Here is a 9,503-nt window from a genome sequence, read left to right as displayed (position 1 = left end):
CGTGTGGCGCCGTATTTACAACCCGAGCTCGGCCCCGCCCCCCGGCGCCGGGAGCCCGCCCCCCCTCCCCAGCAGCCAATCCCGTTCTGCGGGCAGCAGCAGCGTTGGCCCCGCCTCCAGCGGGTGGGCGCGCAGCGTGCGCAGGGGGCGGTGGGAGGGCCCCGCGCGGCGCCACTAACCTGTGCTTACGGGGCGCCCGCTGTCTATCGGCTCCTTCGCGACCTCCTCTGCCGGCAGAGCATCTCCGGCCCGGGGCCTTGGGCGAGTGACCGAGCCTCTCCTGGGTTGTCCCCAGGTTTGTCGGAGAGGGTGGTGACTTCACCTTGCAGGCAGGTGCGAAGCGCCCCGTGAGATGCCCACTGCATAGCGAGCGCTCGCGATCCTTGCTCTTTGTATCCGTGGCTTTTCCTTAACGGAGGTAATATGTACGTAACAGGGTTGACCATCTTAGCCGTTTTTAAGTGTACAGATCAGCGGCGGGAAGTACGTTCACGCTATTCCGCAGCCTCCGCCACCATCCACAGGACGTTTCCACCAGTGATGGTTTCACAGCGGACTGCCTTCCGAGGGGAGGCTCTGTCTTCACTCTCTTCTTGCCCAGCAGTCAGTCACTACGGAGTCTCCACCTGCTGGGTCCTGAGACACAGAAGGGCCCTGCCCTCCCCGAGCTTTTAGCAGGGGAGACAGCAAGCAAACAAGGACCCCAACCGCTCCTTTGCATCAGATTAACCGCGGTCAGGCCTCTCCCATTATAGACACAAAAATAAAATCAGTATCCTTTGCCCATTCCAGCTATCACTTCCTCAGCTAACACCTCAAAGCAGTGGGTGGTCTCTCTCCACAGTCTCCTTTTCCCTAAGTCCCCTTCACTCCACTCCCTGGGAAAGAGGTCCCCTTCAGCAGGCAGGCCGTGCCGGCACAGGGAAGGACGGCAGAGGGCAAGTGCACACAGGGTGGGATGGCACGGGATAGGTGACACAGGGAGGGATGGCACGGGGCAGGTGCACACAAGGAGAGATGGCCAGGACAGGTGCACACGGGGAGGGATGGCCAGGGCAAGTGCACACGTGGAGGGATGACTCGGGGCAGGTGCACACAGGGAGGGATGGCCGGGGCAGGTCCACACAGGGTGGGATGGCTGGGGCAGGTGCACATGGGGCAGGGGCACACAGGGAGCTGGGAAGACAGTGGTGACATTCCAGTTCTTAAGCTGGTGACAGGTGATGGATAGGTCATTTTACTAACAGGATTCAAGGCTTAAGATACGTGTTTCGCCTGTGTTTTGTGTGCGCATCATTTTGCTCAGCCTGTCATAACAGAGTACCACAGGCCACGAGGCATAAACGACAGAAATGCAATCTCTCTCAGCTCTGGAGGCTGGAAGGCCAAGGGGCTGCTTCCTTCAAGGCTGGGAGGCGACTCTGTCTGGGGCCTCGCTTGTGGGCTTGCTGGCCGTCTTCTGTGTGTGTGTTCACATTACTTCCTTCCATCTCTGTGTCCACATTTCCTCTTTTGTAAGGGCAGAGCCACACTGCATGAGGGCCACCCTCATGACCTCCTTTTAACTTGATTTCCTTTGCAAAGATCCTGTCTTCAAATAAGGTCACATCTGAGGTCCTGGGGTTTAGTACTCCCACATGTCCTTTTAAAGCCCATAACGGTATTTATGAAAAATTATAGAATGAACTGTTTTACAATGTTATTTCCCTTGAAATATTTATAAGAATGGTTAAAGTAAATTTTTAAAAACTGGCAAAACCTAGTGCCGATGAAGAGAGTGCGCGGCTGGAGCCCTCCTACATTGCTGGTAGGAATGCAAAGTGGCACAGCCCCTTGGAAAACAGTTTGGCGGGTTTGTAAAAAGTTAACTGTAACTCTACCAAGCAAACCAACAAACACACTCCCGGGTATTCGCCTAAGAGAGATGGAGACTGACATTTGCACAGAAGCCCGAATGCAAGTATTTTTAGTGGCTTATTCGTAATTGCCAAAAACTGGAAAGCACCCAAAACGCCTTCAACTGGCAAACGAACAGATAGACTGTAGGACGTCTGTACATCGGGACACTAACTCAGCAGTGAACACCAACTGGCGTAGCAACACAGGTGAACCTGAGGTGCGCTCCGCGTTGAGCCAGCCTCAAGACTGTATCCTGCGTGATTCCATTTAGAGGACCTTCTGGACGAGGCAAAGCTAGAGTGACATGTGCTTCCCGGGGGGAGCAGTTGGGGGAAGGGCTGAGTACGGAGGGGCAGAGGGAGGTTTCAGGGCTGATGAAACCGCTCTTTATCTTGATGGTGGTGCTGCTGGTGGTTCCTGGACTGTGTTGGTCAAAATTCATAAAACTCTGCATTCAACAGGATAAATGTTGTCCTATATACGTTGTAGCTTCATTTTGAAAATCTTTTCAAAATGAAAAGATCTTTTAAATCTTTTCTCCCTAGCCAAGATTTTCCTCCTTAGGAAGAAGGGGTACATAATGAAGATTTAAATGAAAGCATTCAGAGGTGCTCAATGAATGTTTCCTCCGGGCCAGCAATTCCCAAACGACGCCCTGAAATGGTGGCCTGCAGAGAGGGCTGTAGGGTACCCCCCCTGGATGAGATAAAAGTGTTCCCCGGCCAGATAGGAGCAGGAGACAGGAAATAAAATTTCAAAGGTTTAATTACAGCCAGACTTCTCAGACCTTTCACCAGAATAAGGTGTGATACAATTTTAAAGAGTTTTCCTGTGAGTTGCCTGCATCTGGGGGGCTTGGAAAAGGCTCATCTGAATTACCTAGACATTCAGGTGCCCAGGAACCACAATCTCACGCTACCAAAGCCTTCCTGGGAACTTGAACAACTCCAAGACCACGTGGGGAGTGCCAGGACTCAGGCTGAGATGAGACCACCCCTTCCCTTGATGCGGAGGAGAGAGGGGGAGCAAGACCATAATGTCGCCAGGTCCCCTTTTGAGGTGAAATGTGCCAGATCGAGCGAGAGGTCATGGTCGCAAAACACCGTGAATGTGCTAAATACCACTGAGGTGTTCCCTTTAAATTTGTTGATTTTTATCTCATGTCAGTTTCACCTCAATTAAAGAAAAAAAAACATAAGGGCGCCTGGGTGGCTCAGTCGATTGAGCGTCCGACTTCAGCTCAGGTCACGATCTCGCGGTCCGTGAGTTCAAGCCCCGCGTCGGCTCTGGGCTGATGGCTCAGAGCCTGGAGCCTGCTTCCGATTCTGTGTCTCCTTCTCTCTCTGCCCCTCCCCCATTCATGCTCTATCTCTCTCTGTCTCAAAAATAAATAAATGTTAAAAAAAAATAAAAAAAAAAACATTAAAAAAAAAAAAAACATAAAAAACCAACCCTCCGCCCAGTTCTCCCCTTAGCTGTACACCTGCCCTCGCTGAGATAGCCACACATTCTCTCCTTGTTCCCAGACGAGGTGGCAGAGGCCCAGAGAAGTGAACCAACTATCTAAAGACACACAGCGGTGTAAGAGGCAGAGTCAGGACCAGAAGCAAAGGTGGGGCTCCAGAACCAGCAACGGCCTCCGCTCCAGCCCCCCCAGCCCAGAGGGATCTGTGAGCAGGCCGGCTCCGCCCCGGAGAGGACCTTCATCTCCCCCTCTTCTAGGCCCTGGCTGCCTTCAGGCTGCTGGACCCCAGCTGTCTGTCTGCCTCCACAGCAACTTGATCGGCCATGGCCCACCTTCGGGGGCCCCGGACCCCCGTGCACAGGCAGCAGCCTCCCCAGGCTGACAGCCAGGCTCGGTGTCCGTGTTTTCGTCTTAGCTATCCCAGCGTCCATGCTGCCTGCAACTCTTTCTGGTTTCATAACCAGCGTGGCCACAGAGAAAAGAGAAAAGTAACTGTGGCTTGGACAGGAAATGTCAACTGCCTGTGATAGAGGCATCAGGGAAATTCTAAGTGCTCCTGGGTGCTGGATGGGTGTGAGCACCAGTGAGGGGAAATAAAACAAAGCAGGGGCGTGAGTCACAGATTCAACCTGTATCTTTGCAGGCCACAAGATCTGAGAGCAGCCCCAGGAGTCCTGGTTCATCCTGCGTGCATGCGCCCTCAGCCCCACCCCAGTCTCGTCGCACTGTTTTGTTCCCGTATCTTACTGGGTGGTGTGGGCCAATCCCGGGATGGTAGGGGCCCGGCTCTGGATGCTGGGGCCGTTTCCTAGCACCTGTGTGACCACGGTGGGTCTTCCAACCTCCCTGACTCCGTGGCCTTACCTGTATGACGCTGGAAGCAAGAACCCTCACCTCCTGCAGTGGCTATGCCTATGAGAGAGAGGGTGTGTGCAAGGAGACCAGCCGGGAGGCTCTGCGGGGTCCTGACTGCAGGGTGGTGTGGGAGAGAGGCTGGGGGAAGAGGGTAGGCTTGGGACTGGCTGATGGAGGGAGGGGGCAGAGGAGTCAAGGGTGCGCTGCACCAGAGGTAGGAGATGCTGAAGAACATCTGGGGGCACAAATGCTGTGAACTTGGCTTTGAGCGTGCACAGCCAGAAACACCTGCCGCACAGCACAGCTGTTGGGGAGACAGGAGGATGCCTGCGTCTTGAACTTGGAGAAAGAGGTGCTGGCTGGAGACGGGACCATGGAAAGTGATGTCAGAGACTGCCAGCACCCTAGGGGTCTGCCAAGCCCGATGCACCTCACCCCAGACCGGGTCCTGGCAAACCCTCTCTGCCGCCTTCAGCTTCACCCTCCTGGTCACTGCGATCACCAATACGGGACAGATGCCACAGAGGCTACATTTCATTCAAGAGGCAGCAGAGAAGGAAAGGGGACCCTGGAGGGCCGAGGCAAGGGGCTCCTGGTTCTAGCTCACGGAGTCTGAGGAGCACTGGAAGGGTGAAACCCAGCCCCCCAACTCCACCTGCTAAGGGCTACCCTGGGGTGTGGACAGGAAGGCTGGGGACCCCTGGAGGGAGGGAAGTCCCCGTCTGAGTTGTACCCGAGCCCTCATGGTCCCCACACAGGCTAATGTGTGCAAAATCAGAAAGGGCAAGCCAGCTCAGGGAGTGAGTGACCACCGGCTCTCAGGAGGAAGCCAGAGAGATGTCAAACGCCCTGCCACCCCATGGCTTCCGCCACCCGTATGAGGGGCCGGTCCCTGCTTGCACACCTCCCAGCTCGCTCCTCTGGGCCACCCAGACTGTGTGCCCCTCTTCTGCAGGACGCTCCCCAACGGGCTCTCCTTCCCTGCCCATCTGTCTCCGGGTCGGAGACGTGCTCCCCCACATCCCTCTCCTCTCGCAACAAAGCCTCGGAACAACACAGTAGTGAGCACGGGCTGTTTCCAGCCAGGCCTCCTCGTTGGCAGATCCAGCCTCTGCCCCATACAAGACGCCAGGACCCTGGGCGAGTCACTGGGCAGCGTCCACGCTGCAGGCAGGCGGGGCCGTTCAGAAGTCTTCATGTGCCCTCTGTCAGGCTCCAGGCCTCGACAGGACCTGCTGGTTCTCTTAGAGTTGCCGGAACGCTCACATCTCTGCCCGGGGCCCTCCTTTGCTGCTTTCCTAGCTTAGTCCGTTCTGGCTCCTATAACACGATCCCGCAGACCAGGGCGCTTATAAATAACAGACGTGTGTTACGCACAGTCCTGCAGGCTGGACGTCCAAAATCAAGGTGCCGCGTGGCCACATTCTGGGGAAGGCCCTCTTCCCAGTTCGCGGGCAGCGCCCTCTCGTCTTGTCCCCACATGGTGGAGAGGACTGGGGAGCTCCCTGGAGCCTCTTCTGTAAAGGCACTGGTCCTAACCATTGAGGGCTCCTCCCTCGTGACCTAAGCACCTCCCAGAGGCCCCACCTCCCAATACCATCATCGCTGGGGGTCAGGATTTCAAAATATGAATTTTAGGGGGACACAAGCATTGAGGCCATAGCACCTCACAAGTCCAGCTCGGGGTTCTGATGTTTACAGAATTACCTTATCAGAGCCAACAGCACCAGTCTGCCCCAGGGCCTTTGCCCGGTGCTCTGCTCTCCACCTAGGCTGCACCTCCTCCAGGAGGCCTTCCTTGACCAGCCTCTCCCCCAGCACTCGGCCCCTGCGGCTCGTTTTCATCAGAGCGCTTACCATTCATTCTCTCCCCCACCTTCTTTAGAACGTGGGCTCCATGAGGGTCGGCTCGGCACGTGTCTGCCCAGTGGCAGCTGCGTCCTGTGCATCTAGTGCCTGCCACGTGGTCGGTGCTGGATAAATCCACAAGTGTCCAAAGAGTAAGCAGGGGGACAGGCAAGGCTGGAGAGAGAGGAGCCTCATGGAGGCCAGGACGATGTCCTGAGGCTTGGTCTTGAGAGTGAGCGGGAGTCACTAAGGGTTTAGGCAGGGGGTAAACTACTTCCTGAATGACTTAATTCCTTCATCTATTTGATCCATTGGGGGCGGGGCGGGGGGGTGGTGTCTGTCTGCACCGGACCTTGGGGCATCCGTGCCTGCCCGGGGCTCCGTCCCGCCCCTCTCTATGCACCCCCTCCCTGGATTCCAGTTTTCCTCCCTTCCCCACCTGGTACCCGGCACGATCTGGACCTCCAGCTGCAGGCAGAGGAGAAAGCTGACCCTCTGGGCCTCAGAGCAAACCTTCCAGGGAGGGCGGCTTAGTCGCGGGCAGCCCCAAGCTCCCTCCCTTCCCGGGAGGGGGCCCCGTGGAACAGACCCCGGCCGGCCTGCTCCTCACGCAGCGCACGCTCACGCAGGTGCACGCGCGGCCCTGACAGGGGCTCTGAGGACTTACCAGCCCCAGAAACTTGGGGCGGATCTGTCTGTGGAACAAAGAGTCCTTTGCGAGGGGTAAGTCCCGGCACTTCCTCCCAGCCCCGTGACGCCTCTGGCCAGTGGCTCTGGCTTTGCAAACACAGCTCCGGGTTTTGTCTTTGTGGCTTGGGAATTCTGCAAGGAATCATTCCCATCTACCACCTTTGCATACGTTATATAATTGTCGCCAAATAGACATAAATGCATATTATACTTACTGTTCTGAACCTTTTTCTCTCAGTTGGTATATTACAGAGAGCTGCCCACACCAGGGTATAATGGAACTACCGCTGGGTTTAAAATAATTCCTTTTTTTTTTTTTTTTTTTTTTTCACATTAAGTCATGCAGGAACGGGGTAAAAATCCAAATAGGTAGAAAACGTATACAATGGACAGGGGTGTCCTGCCTACTTGCCCCCTCAAGTCCCTCCCTGTGACCTGTTTCCAGGGTTTCCTTCCGAGGCTGTTCCACGAAACACATACGGGCGAGTGTAGACACGTAAGTGTGCAGATACACACATATACATCGACCAGAGTCTCACAAGGTTTTGTAACATTGAAGGACTCTTTCTCCAACATTCTCATCGCTCACCCATCAGCTTTCAGCCCACCTTCGCCGAGCAGCTGCGAGGCACCAGGCACGAGGCAACAGTGAGACACAGTCGGGTTTGTCCCCTGCTCACGAACATGCTGTGACTCCCTGTTGCCCGGCATATCCCGCCTGGCTTCCGGGGGCGACAAGGGAGGAGGCCGCACACCCTGGGCTCAAATCCCAGCTCGGACACCGAGGGTGAGTAATCAAGCCGGTGCTACACCTCCCTGGGCCGCAGGCTGGTGACAGAGGCTTGCCGTGAGGCTAGGTGCTGGGTGAAGCTTCCCGCACCCTCGTTTGACATCTTGTTAGTTTCAGCGCCCGCGTCCCCTCGGCTGGCCACAGTGTGCGTGTGCACGTCGGCACAGCTCACGGCGCACCCCGCGGGCTCCCACCGCACACGGATGCCGCAGGCCAGGGCCCCGGCTACACGCCTCCGGCCGCCAGTGCAGTGCCCGCACCCGCCCATCACTCGTCCGCTCATTCCGCGGCCATCCCCAGGCACCTGCTCTGGGCCAGGCAGGACACAGACCCGTCAGGCAGGGCCTGGTCCCAGGTGCCGAAGGGGCAGCAGTGCGGACACGTGCAGAAAGGCAGTCGTCACCTGGTGGGTTGGTGCGGGGACAGAGGAGGCTCTGAGTATCTGGCCCTTCAGGGAAGGAAAGGAGGCTCTTGGGTGAGAACCAGAAGCAGAAAGGTTCCAAGCACTGAGGACAGCGTGGGCGACAGCAGGGAGGTGAGCGAGCGGTGTGCACGTGTGTGTGGGTGTGTGCACAAGTGGGTATGTGTGCACACACATGTGCATACCTGAGTGTGTGTGAAGGATGGCTTTGTCCCAGATGCCTGTGGCCCCCAGGCCCGGCTCAGCCACAGCCTGTGGACAGATCCAAGGGGGCTGAAATGCACTTTGGTCTGAGTTCCGCAACAGAATTTCCATTCCCTTCCCTGGGGCTCCTCCTCTGCTGGGGACAGGCCAGGAGGCTTGGCCTGCTTGCAAACACAGCCTAACGCAGGGCCGGTGCCCCCAGGACCCCCCCCCCACGGGCCCTGGGGGGGTTGATTCCGGGGTCCCAGCAGACTCTCCTTCCCGTTGCCTGCAGCTGCGCCACGGTGGTGCTCTCCCATGGTGGCCCGTCTTCCCCACCCCGTGGTGTCACCTCCCAAGGAAGCCGCCCGTGCCCTCGTCTTGTAAGTCAAGTAAGCCAAGACGCTTTTTAATTTGGGTTATTTTGTGGGGAAACCGGGAAGAGCACGCACCCAATCATTAAAGAGGACTTACCTCCGAGGTGGCACGAGGTTGGGGAGGATGTTTCTATCGCGCGTTTTATACAGGTTTCTCTTTTTTAAGCGGTGAGATCCCAGTGTGGTCTTCAGGTCACAGGTGCAAATTCCACAGTCGCGTGACCTCCGACGCGCCCAAAGAGGACCCTTGTGTACTACTCAGATGCCTGTGTAATTTTCCTCAGTCATTCTGGGTTCAAACTGGGTCAAATTCAAGGTCCTCCCCCAGTTCCAGCCACCTGGGTCGATCCCGAGCTCGGTATCATGGTGGCTGGCACAGAGGGAGCGTGAATCTCTCCACCTTGGGTCTTCCTGGTCCTGTGTTGGGCTCTCCAGCCCTTGGGTATGCCCCCTGGGATCACTGATGCTATGTGTCTACCTGGCTGGGCCACGGCGCCCAGATATGCAGTCACACATTATTCTGGATGTTTCTGTGGCGGTGTTTTGGGGTGAGATTAACATTTAAATCAGTAGACACTGAGTCAAGAGATGACCCTTCATAATGTGGGGCGGCTTCATCCAATCCTCTGAAGGCCCGAATAAAACAAAAGGCTGACCTTCCCTGAGCAAGAGGGACTTCTGCACCCAGGCCCCTCCCTGGCTCTCTTGCCTGCTGGCCCAGCCCACAGATTCTAGACTTGCCAGCCTTCCTGATCGGATGAGCCAGTTCTCTAAATACACACACACACACACACACACACACACACACACACACACACACACACATATCCCAGTGGTTCTGTTTTGCTGGAGACCCCTAATATACCCCCCATGAGGCTGGGACCGCCCCCCTCCCAGATGTAAGTGTGTCCTCAGCCCTCTCTCAGGTGCATGGGTCAGTCCAGAGCCTCCTTGCAAAGCACCCCACCCCCGAGA

The 9,503-nt window shown here is 56.5% G+C and overlaps 1 long non-coding RNA gene across 1 annotated transcript; it reads left to right on the top strand.

The window, feature by feature from the left end:
- The first annotated feature begins 126 nt into the window (after positions 1 to 126).
- LOC132689710 (uncharacterized) lies at positions 127 to 3,979 on the top strand. The gene is made up of 2 exons (XR_009615127.3): positions 127 to 418; positions 3,426 to 3,979. It is a non-coding gene; the product is annotated as an uncharacterized LOC132689710 (long non-coding RNA).
- Positions 3,980 to 9,503: the final 5,524 nt, after the last annotated feature.

The sequence above is a fragment of the Panthera onca genome, chromosome E3, assembly GCF_046562875.1.
Source record: "Panthera onca isolate mPanOnc1 chromosome E3, mPanOnc1 haplotype 2, whole genome shotgun sequence".
Taxonomy (NCBI): domain Eukaryota; kingdom Metazoa; phylum Chordata; class Mammalia; order Carnivora; family Felidae; genus Panthera; species Panthera onca.
The sequence above is the reverse complement of the archived record's forward strand: the minus strand, read 5'-3'. Positions and strand labels throughout refer to the sequence as shown.